Consider the following 23,168-nt stretch of genomic DNA (forward strand, 5'->3'; position numbering starts at 1 on the left):
TGGCTGAACTTTAAACAGCTCACTCACTAATACCGAGGCGACATGACACGAGCGCTAATACGTTCGGTAATGTTACGTCAGGATGCAGGCAATCCTCGTTTTGTGACATTATGTGGTTACGATGCACTCCCATGAATTATTACATTCGTAAATACACAGGACTTGATGGAAAATGTCCTTTGTGTCAATAGATGGTAATCACAACAGGCGTGGATGTTGAGAGTGGCATGGGAACTTTATCTCAGCCATGGGAAGGATGTACATTTTGGGACACATCATCAGTAGTGTACCCCCTGAATCAGCGGGTGTTTCGGCCTTTCAACACTAGACACCCTCATGAAAGGCGGCCAACTACAGGGTGATCAAGCCTGAGCCTGTGTCCCATGCCCAATCATGAGTCAAGTAGTGCCTGGAAAGTGGAGGGAGATGAGCTAGGTAGTAAGGTCCCGACCTGGGATCAAAAAAACTGCCACGCACAACGGGTCATCGCTCAGCCGGCCCCCTTCCCCCCACGCAGCAACCTTCAGTAAGGGCAGGAAGGAAGGGGGTGGGTTTAAAGGATCGTCAGGTGGGTACCCTCCTTCATTGGTGTTTCGATGATAGGCCCACTGATAGGCCCATGACACCTCCAGAGAGCTCATTGGCAACACCTGGTGTCCCAGTTGTGTGCCCCCCTCTTCTTAGAGCCCAGCAACTGTTCTTGCGCTTGATCCATAGCCACGGGCTGCTTCTTTCGGCCGTTTCAGAGACTGATCTTATAGTCTGTCGCAGAGCCTGTCCATGAATGCCAAGGTCTTTCATAAGCCTGATGGTAGAAGAAGTCACAAAACCTCTGCATCCAGCTGGATAGACCTTGGCCTTCCATCCTCGTTGTTGTCCATCAGCTGCCAGATCTGTGGAGCGCAGTTTCTTTCGTTCGTAGGCCTCTTCGGTGGAATCCTCCCATGGTACCGTGAGTTCTATGATGTAGACCACCTTTAGTGAAGGGGAACATATCACCAAGTCTGGCCTCAGGGTGGGGGTTGCAATCTCTTGGGGAAAGATTAGATGCTTGCCAGTATCAACTAGCATCTTCCAATCCCAGGCCATGGCTAGCTGTTCAGTTTCTGGTTTGGTAGCTGGGTGGTTAGGCTGTTTCTGTCCCTCTCGAACAAATGTTGGCACAGAGATGGAATTGGCAGCTCTCAAGGGCAAGGAGTTGCCAGACTTTTGAGGACCTGATTGTGCCTCCAGGTGTAGCAGCCTTGTGTAAGGCTGGTCCTACAACTGGTCAAGATGTGTTTGAGAGTCGCTGAATTTGGGCAGAGGGCGCAGGTTGAGTCCTCGCCGTACCACTAGTGAAGGTTTTTGGGGGATGGGAGCACATCATATGTAGCTCTTATGATGAAGCTGATGTTTCTTGCTCCCATTTCCCAGAGCTGCCTCCTGGTGAGCTTTCTCCTCCAACCTCATCCATTGTCCCTGCTTGGCTAGAGAGACAGCCTTTGCGATTCTTTCAGCCTCCTCCTGACGGTGCACTTCCTCTGCCACCATTTTCCTCCTTTCTGAGGCTGAAGCCTTGTGCCAAGTTGGTTTATTCACTGCAACGCCAAATCCTCCTCTTCCCAGCTGGACATGTCCCACAATGTCGTTGTGCTTCAGGGACGGACGGATGGGACGGATGGTGTCCATTTCCTTCCCGTTGACAGAGGTGGTCCAGCATATCTGATGGTCTGATCTCTGGAGTTCTTCAGTGTCATCTGCAGTCTCACTTTAGAGCACTTGTACTCTTCAGTGAGGCTCATGATAGGTAGTTCAAGGACTCCTTTGCCATCGATGCTAATGTTGGTCAGACAGCGTGGAACGCCAAGCCATTTCTTCACATACGAAGTTATGTTTTGCTCCATCATTTCCACCGTTCTTATTAGGACCTCGGAGATCGTGAGTGGACACATTACCCTAGGGAGAAGTCCAAATTGTAGGCACCTGAGTTTGAGCTTCCCTGGCAGCATCGTCTTGTTGATGGTGTCCAGACTGGTGGTGATGTCCTGCCTTAATACCTGCCTTTGGTCTTTGTCCCTGAGGCTTGCTTGTACCCTCTGCCAAGGCTTTTGACGGGTTGCTCGTAATTAGGTCGTCACCAATGCAGAACCTCACGTTCTTAAGCTGTCCCCTGGCTATTGAGATGCTTCGTGCCTTATTCGGCTTGATTTTCATCCAGACCCATCTGATGTTCTCCTGCAGCTTTTCAAGTAGTTGCCTGGTGCATGCTGCAGTAGCAGGAGTACTGTACAAAGAAAAAACGTTATGTTTGCGTGGAATACGTAGAATAATTCATAGGCAGGGTAATAACATAAACATAAACAAACATAGTCCCGCATCGCTACACTGAGGAAGGAGAACGTCACGTAACTGATTCTTTTGATGCGGTGCGTCAAAGAATAGGAAGGTGACGAGTAAAGTGATATTGAAGACATTGACATCGTAAAATGCCCCGAAACAGCATCAACATTGGTTGCATGCTTGGTCTAAACCGGGGATGTCTAAAGTTGCCCTTGGCACGAGCATAACGTCATAATACTTGTAGAAAGAAGAACAAAAAATAATGATTTTCACAATATCAACAATATCAGTAACGAAACAAAGAATGAAGCTGAAATGTTTGGAACAGTTGTAATATTACGAGAATAAAGTCAAAATATTATGGGCGTAAAGTCAGTGTTATGAAAATAATTACAAGACAGTTGAAATGTTTGTAAAATGAAAGAAAAACAGCAAAAATGGAAAAATGAGCAGTGGAGACAAAGTAATAATACATCCATTCATCTTCTATGCAGCTTATCCTCACTAGGGTGCTGGAGTCTATCCCAGCTGACATCGGGCGTGGTACATCCTGGACTGGTCGCCAGCCAATCACAGGGCACATATAGATAAACAATCATTCACTCTCACATTCATACCTATGGACAATTTAGAGTTGCCAATTAACCGAACATGCATGCTTTTGGAATGTGGGAGGAAACCGGAGTCCCCAGAAAAAACCCACACACGCACGGGGAGAACATGCAAACTCCACACAGAGATGCCCAACGGAAATTCAAACCTGACTGTGCCGCCAACATGCTAACCACTAGGCCACCGTGCGGCCCAGTAATAATACAGTCATGGAAACAATTATGAGACCACCCTTGTTTCTTCAGTTTCTTGTTCATTTTAATGCCTGATACAACTAAAGGTACCTTTGTTTGGACAAATATAACAATGACAACAAAAGTAGCTTATAAGAGTTGCATTTGTTTGGCAGAACAACGCTATAGCTATTCATGTAAGGACTTCATTGATTTTGATTATAATCGAGAAAACCATAGAAGTTGCTAGGTATCTTCTCCTTAGTTAAACTCTTATGAGTTCTATTTTATATTTTGTTCTCGTCATTATATTTGTCCAAACAAACGTACCTGTAGTTGTACCAGGCATTAAAATGGATCAATAAACTGAAGAAACAAGGGTGGTCTAATCATTCTTAAAGATCTGCTCGTATGAAAGGAACTTTACTATTGTACTTTATATGTCCATTATATGTTCTGTGTACAGTAGGAGTGACTGAGGTGTAAAGTTAGCTATAATGCATATATAAGTTCCGTCTTGTAGGAACAGAACTCACACATACACCAAAGACGACCTCCTGTATTTAAATTCTAACTTTAAAAGTAAAGCAGTAACTTGCATTAAACCCCAAGCATATTTAAAAGACTAAAGAATATATTCTTTAAGTAAATTAACTGATTGTGCTGAGACAATAATCAGGTGTCTATTCTATTTGCTTCTATTCGTTTGAAATAAAAATATGTGACCAACTGACCAACTGCAAACGTGAACAGCAGCAGCAGGACAGTTTCCCAGCCATTTACTTTCCAGTTGAATAATAATTCAGGGAAATCACAGGCAGGTTCAGCCACACAGAAGGGAGGGAGTGGAAAAAGCGCTCTTGTAATCTCTTTCTCCCTGTGATTATGAACGTGCTTCCATGAACGCACACGCACACCTCTATTATAAAAGCCTTCTCGAAGAGAGCAGGTAGACTCGAGATCAGATTCAGCCAGTCATTCTCTTTCATTGCTTTTGTTGAGTCATTTGAGTGTTAAAACACGTGTAATGTGCTTTTATGTACAGTATTTACACCAGGGGTGCCACCGAGGGCCACATACTGGAAAAGGAAAGGATGCAAGGGCCACTTTGATATTTTCTAAACCAACACAAGTAGATATGCTAAAAAAAAAATATATTTTTTTCAACTGCAACTCAGCTTTGTAATAAAGGTGAAAAAGCGTATTATTAGTGTGAATTTCCGTCTGCTCTTTTTTCCCATTCTTGCTGTTGTTGTTTTTTTATTTTCCAAATATTTAAAATTTATTCTTAAATAAATGTCGTAAATTTTATTTTTGTAATTTTATTATTTTATTCCCATAATATTTTTATTATCATTTTATTCCCATAATCATATAACTTTTTTTTACCCAACCTAATTAAAAAAAAAATAACCAAATTTATTTTGTTTTGGTGTTTTTCATAATATTACGACTTTTAAAAGAATAACATCTTTTTTTTCTTTAATATTTCGTCTGTATGCTGCTAAAATGGCATGGAGTTAATTCTCGTAAAATTGCCACTTTTTTCCTTGTTTCAATGCAACTTTTTTCTCTTAATATTTTGACTTTATTCTTGAAAAATAACAATTGTTTTTTCATGTCTGCTGTTTTTTCAATTTTAAATTAAGTATTTCAACTTTCTCCTCGTAAACTTTCTTCCCATAATTACGGCTTTATTCCCATAATATTTTGACTTTACCCTTGTAACCTTTTTTTGCAACCTAATTTTCCAGCAATTACAACTTTATTCGTTGTTTTTTTTTTGTTTCTCATAATATTACAACTTAAAAAAAAAATGTTTTCTTTAATATTTCAACTTTACGCTACTAAATGATGTCATTTTTCCTCATAATGTTGCGACATTATTCTCACAAAATTACAACTTTTTCTTGTTTATATTTTGACTTTATTCTTAAAATTACTGCAGATTTTTTTTCCATTTTTGCTGATTTTTTTTTTGTGTTCGTTTTCTTGTTAAATTATATTTTTAGAATGTGCCACGGGCCAATGAAAAAACATCCACAGGCCTCAAATGACCCCCAGGCTGCACTTTGGACACCCCTGATGTCCACCGTGTGTCAGAGAATGCTTCATTTTCTGTTCACTCCCCACGACAAAGGTTGATTTATTATTTAAGGCTTTGCAGCTATTTTTTGTGTTGACCGTTTTCTACTTTTAGCCTAACGATCCAAAATGTCAGCGTACTCCTGCGACAACCTTCAAAATGAAATACATGAAAATAAGACTGTTTTAATGCTGACATCCCGTAACTTCAGTTGACCGTACGTGTCTTTGGTTGAGCATGTCAACGGTTTCTATGTCTTCACTCATGCTCAAGCGGCACGTCTCGTATGAAGGAGGGTAATTTGCTTGTACCATCCTCTTAAAATGTGGCTAATTTGAACTCATTGCTGGTTTACTGTCGCCTGCCAGATTGTGCATTGCTGTGATGATTATGCAAGTTAGCAACAAATGACGACTTTTGTTCCATGTTGGGGTTTTAGCACTATTTCACACATTACTCTGACCTTCCCGTCTATATCCCGCTAACCAATTTTTAGATGGGGTATTCTCACATGTCTTGCTGTGACGCATTTTGGTACACGTGGAATTTTTCAGACATACTGTACAAACACGTTAAGACCAAAGAATGAGGTCTATAAGCGTGAAAGCGCCCTTATACAGTCGTCACAGTCCTGATCACCTTCAGTCATACTGATTTCCTCTTTGTGTTGCATTACTCAGTGCATTCATAAACTCTGGTTTATGTGACAGATTTTGCGTCACAAATATGTATTGTGTCATACATAAAATCATGGGTTTCTCAGTTTTTCCTGTCTGTCTTTAGCCATCTAAGACTTTTAACACGCACATTTTAATAAAGACGTTCCTAACGATGAAGTCAATGATTGTTTTTACATAAAAATTGAGTGTTACAAGTGTACAAGTATAGCATTTTGGAAAAAGAAATCAACAGTTATTTTGCTCAACCATGTCATCCTTTAATGCGTGAAAGGTTCAGTATTCAACAGATATTCAACATATTTGATTTGAAAATTATACAAGTAGGATTTAACAAGGCGTTCCTTTGAATGTGGGTAGGACATTTTAGGACATTTTTTCCGAAAATCCCATACAAGCTAAAAAAAACACCATCCAATTATACACTGTTAAGCAGAGGTGTCCAAACTTTTTCCAGCAAGGGCCACACACTGAAAAATGAAAGGGTGCAAGGGCCACTTTGATATTTTCTAAGTCAACACATAGAGATATGCTAAGAAGCTATGTGTAGCTAAAGAAAAAACAGCATTTCACCTTTGTCAAATAGGTGAAATGCTACGAAAAAAGACATAATAATCCCAGTTTATTCTTGTAAAATTGCGACTTTTGTTCTTTATTCAATTATGACTTATTTTCCTAATATTTTGACTTTATTCCCGTAAAATTACAGCTGTTTTTTTCCATTTTTTTTCTCACTATTTTATTGAAGCTTTCCTCTTGTAATTTTCTTCTTCTAATTATAACTTTATTCCCATAATATTTTTATCTTTTAAAACAATAATGCATTTTAACGTTGTAACTAAAATTATATTTTTCCTCATATTATACGTTTATTCTCGTAAAATTGCAACTTTTTCCCCATTAGAAAACGTTTTTTTTCTCTTAATATTTTGACTTTACTCTGGTAAAATTTCTGCTGTTGATTTTTTTTGGGTATAATTTTCAGAATATTTCAGCTTTCTTGTATATTTTCTTCTCCTAATATTTTCAATTTATTCCCATGTGATGAAATTTCCCCCGAGCTAAGTTTCCAAAAGTTACAACTTAAAAAAAAAAAAAAATTCTTGAACATTTCAAGTTCATGCTACTAAAATGACATTTTTCTTGTGAAATTACGTTTTTTGTTTTCCTTGCTCAATTACAACTCTCTTAATATTTTGACTTTTGACAGATTTTCCCATTTTTGCTGCTGCTGTTGTTTTTCCTTAAAGTTTCCTTGTCAAGTTACATTTTTAGAGTGTGCTGCGGGCCGATAAAATCACAGCTGCCGGCCGCAAATGGCCCCCGGGCCTCACTTTGGACACCCCTGCTGTAAAGTATTAAATGTAGACTGAATAACAGTTTGACACTACAATGTGCTCTTTGGCGATAACACTACATCTTATACAGAGCGGTGCCCTAGGCGAGATTTTATACGGCGCCCCCCTCCATTGGCCATTTACGTAGCTTGTAAAAGAAAGTGAATGGCATTATTTTTGCTTTTGTCTTTAATTTGTAAGATAGCGTGTCCCAAAATGTACATGGTTAACGAATTACGAATAAATACCAACAAATATGCTGCAAAATTTAAATACATTACGTATGTGAATAAATAATAACATTTAAAAAAGACTACTAATAGCAATAAAGCGTGCACACAATAACTCTCCATATAATCTGCATTTACATTATGTAATAACTGTACAAAAGAAATAAAATGACTATATTCAAAAGTGGCAGTAAATAAAAGACCTATATGCAAATACATGCAAAACTGTGTACAAAAATGAAACCTATTTGCTGTCCTTTGTAGTAATAATACTAATAATGGGCATTGCTTTACATTTGACTCAGTGTGAGCTTTTCCATTTTAAGACTTCGTAGTAATAACTAGTTTTAATACAGTATTTTTTCCCAATTTTTGGCAGCCCTTGAAGGCCATGGCGCCCGTAGCACCTGCCTATATTGCCTAATAGGCCAGCTGGCCTATCTTATATTTCCATGTTAAAACAGTATAGCTGAGTGTACATCTGTATTTATTAAATCCGCAGCACCTTTGTTTTCCTGCCTAGACTTGGCAGGGTACGGAGTCTTGGAATAATACTAATGAGGAGGAAGGGGTGGGGGGTGTGGGGGGTGGATTGGCTGCTTTGAAAGAGATAAGCCACATTAGTCCCAGTTGGGTGAACATGCGCACATTCTCTTTACATCCCATATATGCATGCAAAGACACATTACTACACTCAAAGACAGCATAAGTAAACCCATCTCTGCTCCGTACTGCTAATTGTACTACTTTAACTGACAGATTTAAAGTAAAAAAGCAAAACTGCAGCCCTCGCTGACCTGAGAAGCTCGCGAATGATGAGGAGCTTAAGCACCTCATGTTTCGACCTTGTAAATCCATTCGTCCCTGAGGAGAGGAGCCAGCAGGAGGACCTTAAAGGGGACACTAGCAGTACAGATGGCGGCATGTATTGGGAGCCGGCCATCGGGAGTGGAAGCGCAATTCCAGTTGGGCGCCAATGTGGTGGCCCCGTTTCTTTGTTCTTGCATGTTTTTATTACAAGGCAGCGTTATGTTTTCTTCCACGTTTGACATTTCTCTGTCAACCAATTGGACTGCAGCGGTTCCAGATCTACTCTTTAGGCATCGTAGGTTGTCAGTGCCTGGGGTGTCTCCCAATAGAAATTATACACCATAGCAAACTGTGCTTTAGGGCTATACTTGTCTGTGATCGGAGGAGTTTCATTCTTTAATCTAGTGTAGAATGGCATGCGATGCTGCTCCAGAATCATACGTTCCGCCAAAGCAACTAACTGCACAATGACAATGTCTGGACAATTGCACCGTTTCCACCACACAGACTTTTCATTTACCCCGGATTGAAAACCCTGGTGCATTTGTAACGGATGCCAGCCAGTGTGGTTATGCAAGTGCACGCTGGTAAACCTCACACTTTGAACCTTAAGAGCCAAGCTGGCGGCTGGGTTACCTTGGCGCCACTCTTGGCTCTCATGCAGAAGGACCTGGGTTCTTACCAAAGAACCAGAGCAAGACTTTGAGTCAGCAACTTGGAATGACAGTCTATGGAAAACTAGCTAACAAGCTAAATGTAGGGCATGCCGAAGCAAATTTGTGAAAAGCTGAAGAAACATACTCAAGGTTATAAAAAGGGGAAAGAGCACAACAATTGCAGTGGGTTGGAAGGCTGTACCAACAAGTAACAAGCCCGACATACTCCAGCGACAGAGGACTCCGCGACCTTGCTGGAGGATATGTGCCAAAATACAGAAGGGGCCGTGAAGCTGTGAAACGAAAGTAAATCTCATAAAATATTAACCATTTAGTTTGTCAGCGGTGTACCATTTGTTGAGTTAGCCAAAAGTCGAGTTCATCTAATTGCAACCGGTCAACAGGCTGACATTACAGCTAAATCACGCACAAAGAACTGGATGTGATTGTGTTGCCAATAATTAATACAACAATTATTGTTGAAAATGATCCATTATGTATCGTGACTTCCAGCCAAATTTGGCCACAAAGTTTTAACCCTTTTTTCTTTTTCCTCAATGCAATACTGAGGACATCTTTGCAGTACTTAGGAGCACTTCCATCGAAACCTCTGAGCAAAAGAGTCGTTCATTTACATGGTATCACAAGTATGCATGCAAGCACATAGCATCTTACATCAGGTGAGGCAGAACCTTTACAAGTCAGATGTAATAAAGATCATTTTATGCTCTGCCGAATGAATGAATGAATGAATCTGACGACTAAGATGGGGGATCCAAACTGTAATTTCAGACTGAACAGATTTTACTACAAAGTAACAAGTTTTACACAAAAAAATGTAAAAAAAAACAACAACCAAAAAACATACCCATACACTACTGGAAGAAACACAGCCAAGAGACGCTGTTAAATGAAGATAAGAGACTGTTAGTTATGTTTTTAGGCCAGCAGAGAAGGCTTTGCTGGCCCTGACTGCACACCACTATTTCATATTTGTAAAATAGCTCCAATGTGAACAAGGCTAACGGCCACCCATCATTAGGTGCTGAGAAAAACAGAAATAAATCAAATAAATACAGTGCTTAGTCAAATCCCCAACACCGAAAACTGCACTTTTTTTTAAAAATGTTGCCCATCATCCACAATTCTTATGTGGAAAAAAACTGCAGTTTTCCTTCAATGCAATCAAAGTGGAACGATAATGCAAGACTTGTCAGTCCTGCCTTCAGTAAACAATGTAGTCAAACTATCTAACTATCCCACAGGGGCTTTTCCAAAGATAGAAAAGAAGAAATGCGATTTTCACAGAAGAAAAGGGAGGATGATGGAATTACATATAATCTACCCAAATCATGTATACAAATGGACGCTGATAATAGAGCTTCTAACATGAAATCCATTTGCCCTGGCATGAAATTGAACTTAATTCTTTCAAACTACCATGTACAGTAGCTGTAAATGGTGTTTCCTGTAAGGTAGTTATTAGTCTTGCCACATAACTGCCTGGCATGTTCAATCATGGAATAGTTGAGGCTCTACAGTTGTGGTTTGAAAGGAAAAGCTCAATGGTATAACACTCCACCCACCAACAGTCACCTTCGCAGCCCAGTCTCCACCGAGAAGAGCGACGGTCAATCACTTTTCTCATCTAGGCAAAACGGAAAAACTGAAAATGGTGCCGGGACTCAATTTTTCCGGCATCTTCTACTGCAGCCGCCAGGAATGACATTTTGAAAGCTGGCATTGGATGTGTACACGAAAACTCCCCCACGTGGCTTTTATGTAAATAAAAGCCAAAGATACTCTCTTCTCTCTACTTCTCTTCGCCCGGCGCTTTACCGGGCGCGGTCGCCACAACCTCTAAACCGTGCATGCCGTGTCTTTTCAGATAATTTTGCCAGTTACACCCTCTAACTACAAGGACCAAGTTACAGGACATCAACGTCTGCAGCGAGCCTAACTTTGTAGCAACTTTGCAACGTTGTATGCAAACTAATATTTCTTGCTACTTACTTACAGTCTATCTCCTGACCGCATCTATTGATCTCCCTAAATGTATGTAGTGCACCCCTACACACATGAAAAAAGGACGTTTATTTAAGAGCATATAGAAATGTAAAAAGACGCACGCATGCGTATGCTATCTCTCGATCTCTCTCTCGCTCACACACACGTCCGTACACAATGTTCTATTCATTGTGTTTGCATTTTTGATGAATATTTTACATTTAAATAAACATCTTATTAGAAATATCTGTCCTGTTTAATATGTGTTGCACAAGAGTGAGTTACGCCGAACTCTGCCAGGGTAAGACCTCCAAAATTACTTCACTTTCACATATTACATCCGCCAATTGTGGTCGTTGTTATTCGTTCAGCTATTAATGGTTGAATTCCATGCTATTCCTTGTCTCGGGGTGGCACCTCAGAGATGTTAATGAAAATTAAGTCATCTTTCCTTCATAGGAGTATTTTTCAGTAACTATTACGTATATTTGACAGCCTAATTGGAAAGGATTCGCCCACCAAAGGCCAATAGTTGGTGCTTCCTGGTGCCTCAACACTGGATACTGCTATCTTTTGGTTCTAGAATGTATGAGGTTTACTTCTACTTTTTAGCAGACTTACATTAATAATTAGCTCAATATAAACAAACACTGCAATAGAAATGTCACATGCCCAACTTTAAGGAGCCAGTCCTGCCTATTACAACTGACAGTACAGAATTGTTATTAGCCACAGGTATGATTCCACGCCCCGACCTACGCTTACTATCGAACTGAGCAGTCCTTTGCTCTTTGTTATGCGTGGAATGTAAAGGGTAGGGCTTCATTGGCTGTGGCAATTACTCCTACACTCACTGAAAGTAGCATTCCTCATGATAGGCCACACAGCACTGGCATGAATAGCCGCAACTGAACTATGTTGTAGTAACATGACTCTATACGTGTGTCTGTTGAGTCATTGTACCAGGAACTGACACTACTGTCAACAAACCCAAATTCTTCAGAAGACTTCCGACATGCTACGCCTCTAACGTGAGACTCTTTTTAACTCTGCTCATCAGGATTGTGGGCTTCACTTCACCCAAATCATCTCTTTCAGCCAAGTGCTTTAAAAAAAAAGAGATTTAGCAGCGAAATACACGTTTTTGATATAACCTAGGTGTGTTCTATGTTCTCACCGTGCGTGTGAGTGTGAATGGTTGTTTGTCTATATGTGCCCTGTGATTGGCTGGCGACCAGTCCAGGTTGTACCCCACCTCTCGGCCGAAGTCAGCTGGGATAGGCTCCAGCATACGCGCCACCCTAGGCCGGATAAGCGGCATGGAAAACAGGTGGATGGATGATGTTCAATTTTCACCAAACTATATCTACGTTAAGTTGCAAAGTTTACAGGTAGTAGTTGATATAGAGTAGTTTACACCGTCCATCCATCTGTCAATTTTCTATGCTGCTTTGGAGCCTATCCCAGCTGGCTTCGGGCGAGAGGCGGGGTACACTCTGGACTGGTCGCCAGCCAGTCGCAGTTCCTATCATTGCATGTGGGAGGAAACCGGAGTACCCGGAGAAAACCCACGCACGCACGGCGGGAACATGCAAACTCTACACAGCGATGCCCAACTGAGGTTGGAATCCAGATCTTCCCGATCTCCTGACAGTGTGGCCAACATGCTAACCACGCGGCCACCGTGCGGCCCCCCTCTGACCTACACGTGTGTTATTAAGTATATGCAGTAGGATAACTGTCTGTAGGTCATGTGTATTTATTTTATTATATTGTGTTCATTTTTTAGGGCCAGATGTTGAACACGAAGAATAGCTTCAGGAGGACTCACAAGTATTGTTTTTTTTTTTCCCTCCTGTTTTTTTTCCCTCCTGTTACTGTAATATGTGCAGTAGCACTGGCAGTGTCGTGTAACCTGTGGGTTTTAAGACTTTGCCTTGTTGTATTTGGCCATTCTTTCACTTTCACTTGTCCATGTATTTTGTCATAACGTGTGTTTGCTTCACACATTGCCAGTCTCTCTACTGCTCTGCTTGTGCCCTGTTTCCAGTGTCTATTGTGGAGTCACCAGTTCACTGATTGCGCACCAGCAATTAACCTTTGATATACCCTGCGGCAGTGGCAGAGAGACGCCGGACAGTTTTCCTTCCCGCCTGTGACTTCGTTCTTCTTTGAACTGGTTCCTTGTTCCTTGTTTTTTGCTCATTTTACCGACCATGTCTTGGGTATTATGTCCTACCTCTTTGTAGTCTATTTGTGCCTATTTTAGCCTAGCGACTACGCTATTAGTATTTTTGTTTTGTTACTTTTGTGGCCTCTGTCTTTGCTTCGTGGTCCAGTGCTTTGCAAATCGTTACAATTTAATATCTTTCATTTCTGCATTTGAGAGGGGGCACGAATGAAGGTTTCCAGGCCCCTCGTCACATCAAAGGTAGTCACAAAAGCGCGATGCGTTACTCCCACAGTGACTGCATATAGGTACATTATACTGTATGCATTAGTGATGTGGCATAAGCACTGCAACCGTGACGCACTGTGCTTCAATTCCCTGTAAGTTTCCGTCTTAAATGGAAACGTCTCACTTGCCGTGAAGGATGACTCATGTGTGATTTTCCATTTCAACATCACTAAAGCAATATGCGACTCATGAGGTCTTCAAGGAAGCAGATATCAGCATCCGTTACACCTGGTTACACCTACAAAAATGTAGTCATTTATTGATATTTATATTGCATCTAGCGCTGCATTGGACGGAGTGTAAAGAGAAAAGAAAAACGGAAGGGCTTTGGCAAATCCGTTCACTTTAAAAACGCCTTCATTTAGTCGGTTCTCTTCAGTGCTGGGGTTATGTTCTTTTTAGTAAAATAAGTACTTTTTGTTTCTAAGAACCAGGGGGGTAATGATTCATCCACTACATCGATGCATCGATTTATATTCCTATGATCCAATTATATCGATCTGTGTTCAGCAAGTTTCCATTCCGGGCGACATATATCGATCTAACATCGTTGACAAGGTAATCAATCGATTGAATCGATACTAGGAAATAAAGCATTGGTTTTAAGCTTAGTGACGTCATCATCCAGTGCAGCGGGTCCAGGTCGAAACAACATATCTGAGCTGCGAAACGACTGTCAGTGTATTCTTGCTGGTTGCTGCACCGTTCTTTCAAATGACTGCTCTGATCAGGAGGATTATCAGCACAAAAAAGCGCCAGCTTCATTTCATGACTACCATTATGTGTGATTGTTCCAATGCAGCATTGTCATTGTGGTTGTTGATATTATTTTGTCCTTTCCGTCAGGGTCTTTATCGTCGTCACAGACATTTATTTGTTGATGTGGTCCTGTATGTTTCTGTTGTTCTGTTATTGTTGTCACAATTGTTGTTGCTGCTGTTGTCCTTGTCTCTTTGTCTCTTATCTCCCCCCCGCCTCTCTCACCTTTGGGTACAAAGTGCAGGTTTGGATTGCACTATTGAAAGTAAATAAATCATCATGGCAAGCTATACCACCCTCTGTTCATCTTGATTTTATATTGTATTTTCAACTCATATTTTGTACTTATTATTAATTACTGAGACCTGATTCCCGTACAGAAAACAACAGAAATCTGCACTGCACTGCCCAGTATCCACAAATTTATTTCACAGTCACACTGGATGAATTTTTGGCCAAAAAGTTACTGAATCGATTTAAAGTAACAGAATCATTTTGGACCGTATTGTTCTAAATCAGGGGTCACCAACGTGGTGCCCGCGGGCACCAGGTAGCCCCCCACGACCACATGAGGTGCCCGCAAGCCTGCTTTTCATTCAGGTTTTCAGTTAATAATGAAAGAACAGTAGAAAGAAATGCATTCTGAAATACAAAATGTGAGTTGTGGACACCAGCATTTTGTTAATGTTCTGGTAAAACAACCATATTCGTTTTGTTTGGGTTTAAAATAAGCTCTGAAAATAAATGTAACAAAAATGAGTACCCATTTTCATTTTGTAAAAGTAGCTCTCACAAGGAAAAACGTTGGTGACCCCTGCTCTAAATGAACCAATATCATCCTTGAATAGTATCGGCAACCATGAATCGTGGTACGAATCAAACCGTTATTAAAACGAATCGTTACACCCCTACTAAGAACGGTAGAACTAGCTCAGACACATGGGAGATGCCCAGTCATAAGGGCATGTGGTTCAGTCTCTTGAAAGGGGACCCAAAAGCGTGATACAGCAAACTTAGTTGAAAGTTCTTTTTGCATAGTAAAATAAAGTATCACTTGTTCCGTTTCACATTTTCACATCACATTTTGAGAACAAACCACACTTTGTGATAGCGACAGTAAACAAACATAAAACTCAAACACAGTCTATCGTAAGAAAGATCCCCTTATGAAAACATCCTTTTTACGTTCAGCAGACGTGGACAAAGAACTTCACCCCAAACTGAATCTTGGCAATATTCGAAATTTTGATCTTTGCCCTACATTTTCCGCTTTAATTTAAATATAGCAATACTGTATACCGAGCCAATTACGTAGTTAGCCTCCAATTTATTTATCCTAAACATAAGAATGGGTTTAAAACTGGGTGAGGAAGAAGGACAAAATAAGCAGGCAAAAATGTACACAGAATAATAGGCCATAGTCAACCACGAAACAGCGATCATTTATTAATTAATCATTTTTTGAAATACCGTGATCGTGTAAGGGAGTGGTATTCGAGCACCAATGCAGCGAGGGACGACTGTATTTTTATTTGGTTGTAGCTGCAAATCATTGCATTGCGTCATGCGAAGTGACAGCACCCTCTCTTTCAGGAGACTGACCCATACAATCAGGTAAAAACTGACAGGTGTAATTGTAAGGTGAAAACCGACAGGCATGTGAGGCAAAGACCGACAGGTCTGATGGAAGAACAGATAGTTCCATTTGTGATATCGTGACGCTACAGCTGGAAGAAGCCTGGTAGAAAAAGAATGTAAATAATGATAAGAAAGCTCAGGGAAGTGAAGAAGTGGCTGCTATCACCAGATGGTTAAAACAAACACACTGGTGCCATTTTTCCTTATCTGCAGGATTTTCATGGACGGTGTGGCCTGAAGGATGACCCCTCCTTCAGTTTTTACCCTCTAACCCCAAAAAGTCCCCCGCTCCAGCATCTGTCTGACCGGTCGCCACTATAGCAACCTCAACCACTGTCATGGCCTGGCCCTCCGTGACAGCCTGACCAACAGCCAAAGCATCGGCACCCCACCACCAGAACAAAAACCTGTCTCAGGCAGCCTGCAAGAAACATCCAGTGACAATGAGGAACACTCAGATGAGTTGGTGAAGGCATTTGCTGTTTTAGATTTAGCAATTAATACACTCAAAATACACAAAATGCCATTCTGCATATTCAAAGACAATATAAGCTGTTTGGAAATGACAGCTGTGGTCACTGAGTAGCACTAAGGGCACGACACAACCGATAAATATTCTCTTGGTTTTGCAAAGATTTACCTGATTTTTGTCTTGTTTCACTTACTACCATGGAGCTAACTGCTCTCATGCAATTTGCTTCTGGTCATGTGAAAATTGCTGTGTTTGCAGGTATAAAGACAATTGTAAGTGACATACTGTAACACAACACTGGTGATTGCTCTAAGACTGCAAGGGAAGATTCCCTTAAAATGTACACACCAAAAAACAAAAAAAGTGGTGAAATATGTACTGCTGTGTGTACATTTCATTGACTAAATATGCACTAAAATACCTCATCTTTTGTTCAGAATCAGCTACCTGTCACAGGTAACTGACACGACTTCCTGCTCATTCATCCCTGCAGTGCCATGGCGCTTTTACACAGTCGGACGCTGAGCGTTTAATGACTTTGATGGGGAAGCGTAGAGTGGCTTGTTCCACTGCGCAAAACTGGACTGTCATTGGATAAATGCTGAGCTTTGTCTGAGGCTGTCTGGGGCGAAATCCCTCTTTGATTGACAGTGAAATGAGATCTTGAATTATAAACCTCCACAGGATGGTATTTTTCAAGTTTTTCATTCCGTTGTTCTGAACTGATCCGGAGACTTTACCGATCCCCAGCGACTTCGTTGTCTTTGTTACGAACGATTAGAGTTTGGCGGCTCTCTTCTGCACACAGATCATTTTCTTGAAAAGGAACGGAGGGTAGAATTTGCATATAAATAAATAAACAGGACCTTCCCCTCCTTGAATGACCAGCAGCCGCCACCGTCCTCAACATATCCCACCCTTCCTCATAGGCTCTTGGTCTTTCTGTTAAAACCGTTCAGTTCACATCCTCCCAGCTCAAAATCCATTCCTTTCTCAGCATCATTTCAGGTTTCTGAGATTGCAATTACTTTAAATGGTTGGCACAAATATTGCTAGATGATGTTGAAATTGCAGTACATGCTTCTGCTGTTGCAAGGAATAATTGATCATTTTTTCTCATTTTTAGCAGTTGTTGCCAATATTGGAAACAAAATTAGTGTCTGGGTCCAATCCAGTCATTAATGGTTGGTGTAATGTAGATCCTCTTGTTCAGGAATCATCATCATAAATGTAGCGTCATCAGACTTCGTCATTCTATTTGTGTTGTGTATTTTGTTTCCCGTGCAGTCCAGTTGATTTGGTTCAATATTTTGTCCAATTTTTTTTTATGTTTTCGATTGCAAGTTTGGCTTCTTCCGGTTTGATGAATATTTTGTCGTACCACTTCCTACCGTGTGAATTTTATAAGAATCAGTGCCTCATGCCAGACAATGTTCAATTCAAGGGTGTCAACAAACATTCCTATAATTGTGGTCGAGGTTTTTGGTCCTGAAAAACACCAAAATAGTCCAAAACTCCAATAACTGCTTGCCACTTAGGCAGAAGGCTTACGTGCCCTTCGACAGGAATGACAATGACAGAACGATCGACAGCGATCATACCCGATTGTCAAAGCATTTAAACACTTACTGGGACAATGCCAAAGTCTTTAACGCATAGAATGTGAGTGTGCTTACTTAACAGTAACTTGACATGAATAGTCTCCTCTTACTACTGTTCTGTTGGAAAAAGTGTCACAAAAAGAAAAACAAATAAGTATTGCCTAGGGCATATTTATTAGCAAAATGTTTGTAAACTCCAACGTTTGGGACATGCAAATTTCAAGGCACCACTGCACTCTTTTTGGCATAGCTGAATGACTGTTGGGTAAGTAGTTTCTACTCAATCCCAAACCTCAATGCCCAGTGCCAAGCGTCGGTGACCTCCTGAGGATATTTATGGACTGAGGACGAGGGTCATTTTCTCAGTACTGAGATCTCACAGGCTCCCTGAGATCACCTGCTACATCAGAGATGTTTTCCACGATGAGTTAGCTTGAAAAAAATCTGGCCTGTCCCATCACACATTAATATGCACACACACAAAGTAATGTCATACATATATACAATTACTTAACTGAATGTGGAATTTTATGACTGGCTTGGGAAAGAAATTGAGTCACTTTTAGGACGTGTTAAAAGCATTACACTATTTTGATATTTTCATCATTGTTGTTAGTGCCTGGGTACAAGTCTTTGAAATTCATGCATTGTAGCATTGATCATTTACTTCTTCTATTCAGCCAGGGTCCAGGGTAAGATGGAGTCTATCCCAGCTAACCTGTGAGAGGGCGAGTACACCCACACTGGATACCTGTCTATCACAGCCATTTACATCATTACCTACACTGTCCATTTCAACTTATATTCATGTATTTGGACTGTAGGAGAACATGCAAACTCCATCTATTAAAACACAGCTATTTGCTGTAGTAAATGTTGCCGTGACGGCATGGGTCTATATCTGACCGCTCGACTGCTGGAACAGATGTCCTTTTTATACCAGCAATGCCACGTGATGACTTGGAAGCACAGCAAGGATCGGAATCTGATCCTGAAGTAACATGCTTCTCTTGGCAGTTTGGACAAATAGCCCAGGGAGGCCAGCACTGCAAATTAGATTCAATCATACAGGACAAGTGCAATATATCCAACATACATACTGTACATAAATACACATACACTCAGGCTTGACTAAAAGAGATTTCTACACTGAAAAGAAACCAGAGCCATTCCTCAATTCAATTAAGCAATTTTAATGAAAGCAACAGCATTCATTACCAGTCTACGCAATTTCAAAGTTTTGTGATGAGTCACACAAATTGTGTCTTTTTGGTTTAAGTTTTAGTTATTACCATTATACGGTGCATCCCTTTAGGATCACAAATGCTACATATATATTGTCAACTTTTCTCAGGGCACTGAATCGATTTCAGCCGGACTGTTCAGGTTGTCTTAAAAGACATTTAGCCTCTCATCAAAGCAGGCTTCATCGTTTCATGCTCAAAAACCTTATACGACAGCTCTAGTCTGACGATGACTAGATATAGACGAGAGCTGTCCTATCTGCTCAAATGAAAGGCAAAACATCTTCTAAGACAGTGGTCAGCAACCTTTTTGAGCAGAAGATCCCTGTTCTCGGCCATGAACCTACGCAAGAGCTACAAAAACATGAAAAATGCCTGGCCTAAATATAAACGTATAATTAGGGAATTTACAGCAACGCCTGGGCAAGTCCCAAAGATCGACTTGGTCCATTGTAATCAACGGGCTGGTGACCCCTGTTCTAAGACAACGTGAACAGTCTTACAGTCTGACTCTTGACTAGAGTCTTTCAGCAGGCCAAAGACTAGATAGGACACCTCTAAACAAAGTCAGACTAGAGCTGTCCTATCTAGTATTTGAGCATGAAGTGATGAAGCCTGCTCAGATGGGAGGCGAAACGTCTTCTAAGTAACCTGAACAGTCTAAGTGCAAACCCTTCAATGCCTTAAGAATACAATGACCTAGATGAATGACAATACCTCTACATACTGTATATTTATTGCCTTTGAAGGCACTGTAGCGCTCAGTCGTGCAGGTCTCCTGAGCTTTGCATTGTGTGTGTTGATGGTAATTAACAGAGACTTGGAGCATGTTGTAGACGGTGACACCGTTTATTTGCTGGTGTGAAATAATGTGCACTATTCAATACCTTGAGACTTTTTTTACACACTCAGGTCACGGGGCTATTGAATTGCCATATTAACAATAGCATAAACAATAACAAACACATACCTGCTGTGAGACAATGTGTGCTGGTCAATGCCGTGAGGTGTTACACACTACAATGACACTGAGTTACATTAGCATCGTAGCTACCCATACAATTGCTTAGCGCATCGTCCCTCCACTCACCTCAGGTCACAGGGCTCATGAACCGAAGCTGTAATGGCACCCTGTCTTATATAGCCCATGAATGAGAGGGCGCTATCGAGCAATCAAATGAACCATTCTTAGAACAAGTGGAATCACCATAACCACTTGCACCAATACAATATGTTGGGTTTTAATAAAATTACTGTTATGAAGGATTGAAGTATTAAATATCTAAAACACAGCTAGGGATTAGCCTGTAGCACCAGTGCAAAACTGTTGACAAGGACAAGAACCTCAGAACCTTCAAGTGTTATTCATCCAAAACCAAACAAGCTTTGGTAATGAAAAAGAAAGTGCATGTATCATTAAACTCTGTACAACTGAACTATCTAATCTATGATGCTTAGTCGCTGGGATCAAGCTCTGAATATGTTATGTCTAAGGCTTGCAAAAATAGTGCGTTAACGGCGGTAACTAATTCATTTCATTAATTATGTTACATTTACATTACATTTACATTTTTTGCATTTGTTAGCCTACTATAGACAAAGTTAATATAGCTGTATTTTTTTTACCATTGCATACTCTAACCCTCTGAAAGTATCAGGTGAGCACATTCACTGTGCAAAGTTTCCATGCACTTTTTTTAGTAAAATTCTTCTTGGCAGCCACAAACCTGACCATCAAATGACACCCCCCTGCAGCTACAAAACTCAGGCCTCCCAAGGAAACCCGGCAATAGATATATTGAAGAGGTTTATCTTTTAATTGTCTCCAGGACCCAACTGACCACTCAGCAGCTGTGGATTGTTTGAAACATGAGTCACAGCAGATCGAAGCCAGATGGTAAAAAAAAATGGTCGAGCGTCTCTTGAAAGGACGAAGGGAACACCTTCTCCCTCCCACTGAGTTCTAACGTAAGTTACATAAGACTTGTGTTTTCCCATCACAAGCCAAGTGTTGAATTATTAGCCATGTTTAAACTGCCACAGCACGGATCTCAGTAAAAATCATGTGACATCTGTGGTGAAACAAGTCAAAGAAGGATTGTCCAACCGTTAGAGACCCAAATCTTAACCTTTTGACTGTATAGCAGCTCTCCATAAATAAAAAAAAAGCATGACAAAAGCATTATTTTATCAGGCAGAAGATTTGCTGTGAAGTATGATTTGATCATGAGATTATTTGTGTGTTGCATGAGACTACTGCTCATAATATGCTTACATAAAGACAAGAAACATTTCAAACTTACAGTAGTGAACACATTTCATTCCTGAGCCTGATGAGAGATCTACTGCTCCACTTGCTGAGTCAACTACTACTAGTGGAGAAGTAGCTGCCTGAGGTGTGCTGATGGGAACACGTGCATGCAAACATGGTTCTGCAACCAAAGGCAGTGGTGGAAGGCCCAGTGGGCTGGCCAACGATTAATTTATAACAGCCTTGGCCACCACTGACCCCCCGCCCCTCGGCTCTGCATCACAAAAATACTATGTGAATGCAGCTGATAGCACAACTAAGCCATTTTCCTTGCGAGCCACATTAGAGTTATAGTAGCTCTTAGATGGCCCATTATGACTGGAAATCATACCTATCAACCCTCCTGTTTGCTCCGAATTTTACTCTTCTTTCCCGTTACGCTCCCGTAAATGTCCCCCTATTTTAACTTTAATCGAAAACAGCACTCAGCAAAACACTCCGGCACTGCACGCTCACTGCATGCAAATTCAGTAATTTGACAATGGGTTCAGAGAATGTGCTTTTGCTTCCGTCTAGTGTCTACTTGTAAGTTACCATAATTTTCGGTGTATTTGGCGCACCGGTGTTTAAGCTGAACCCACTAAATTTAGAGAGAACCTGCACAAGCCGCACTGGACTATAAACCACACATGTCCACGTCATAAAATGGCATATTGGGGCACGCACGAGGCTGTGAGCACCAGGCAGCTCGTTATTTGACAGGAGCCAATCACGAGCTATGAGAAAACTCACAGCTTATCAACGCATCAGAAATCGCAGGAAATAATTACTCAATATACTTTAACAGTCTGACTCATGGTGTCATCTTACAAAGCACGCTAAAATCATCACACAGCAACGTGACACTCAAAAGGTAGCTAAGAAATGTACAATCCAAGCACCAATACGAGTTTTAAATAAAAACAACCGTTATTTTAATGAGGTGTTATACTTCAGGAATCACAGCGGCTGAAACGTAACCTCCACCGTTTTTTATTATGTATTTCGTTGTCTTTGTCAACCTTTTTCATGTCACAAAATGACGATGCGCAAACAGGCTGAAAATGACATTAGATCGTGTTTTATACACAACAGGAATGAAGAAAGTATTCGATCGTGTAGCACACGACACAGTTAGTGCCCTGCCTTCGCCCACTAGGACAGAAAGGAAAAATGACTGACAGGATGGTTCACTCACTCCATTCATTCCATTATAGAACCAACGTGCCCAGATGTTGAGACAGATGCAGATCCAGCCTGTTTACTAGAGAGATGCTGCTTCAGATGCTCGACAAGGTTGGTCGTGTTAAACTTCCCCGGTTCTGTGCCACCATAGGAGACTTTTATTGTATGTAACAAATCGACTTGTATCACAGTGCCAATATCGGAGATTTTACATACAGGCTAATATAATCCAATACTCGTTTTTTGCCGATATCGGCGCGATATCCGATATCAATATCAGATGGGGACGCCCCTTCTTTCTACTAACTATATTCATCTTTTAACAGACGGTCTTGAAATATGTTGAAGCACATACTGTAATCATATCCACTAAAACACCAGATTTTATTTTAGCCCTTGGATTGTTTTACCATATTGCTCCATGAAATATGCTGATTTATGAGTTTTGGAGAGTCTCCACCCTGACCCTGCCTGGAGTTTTTAAAAAGCTCAGTTTTTCAGGACAAAAAAGGCTCTTTGCGTGTGGACAAAAGGTGTCAGCCAAAACACTGTCTTGACATTGCACAGACTCTTAACTGTTTTCATCATTTTGATGTATCTTCCAATAACTG

At 40.8% G+C, this 23,168-nt stretch overlaps 1 protein-coding gene across 1 annotated transcript in view; it reads left to right on the forward strand.

Moving 5' to 3' along the window:
• The window catches only part of vegfaa (vascular endothelial growth factor Aa), a 38,016-nt gene extending 15,348 nt beyond the window's left edge, over positions 1 to 22,668 (forward strand). Inside the window, exon 6 of the mRNA XM_054782360.1 lies at positions 22,590 to 22,668. The gene's annotated coding sequence lies outside the window, so the exon portion shown is untranslated. The remainder of the gene's footprint in view (positions 1 to 22,589) is intronic.
• Positions 22,669 to 23,168: the final 500 nt, after the last annotated feature.

Source organism: Dunckerocampus dactyliophorus, chromosome 7, assembly GCF_027744805.1.
Source record: "Dunckerocampus dactyliophorus isolate RoL2022-P2 chromosome 7, RoL_Ddac_1.1, whole genome shotgun sequence".
Lineage (NCBI taxonomy): Eukaryota > Metazoa > Chordata > Actinopteri > Syngnathiformes > Syngnathidae > Dunckerocampus > Dunckerocampus dactyliophorus.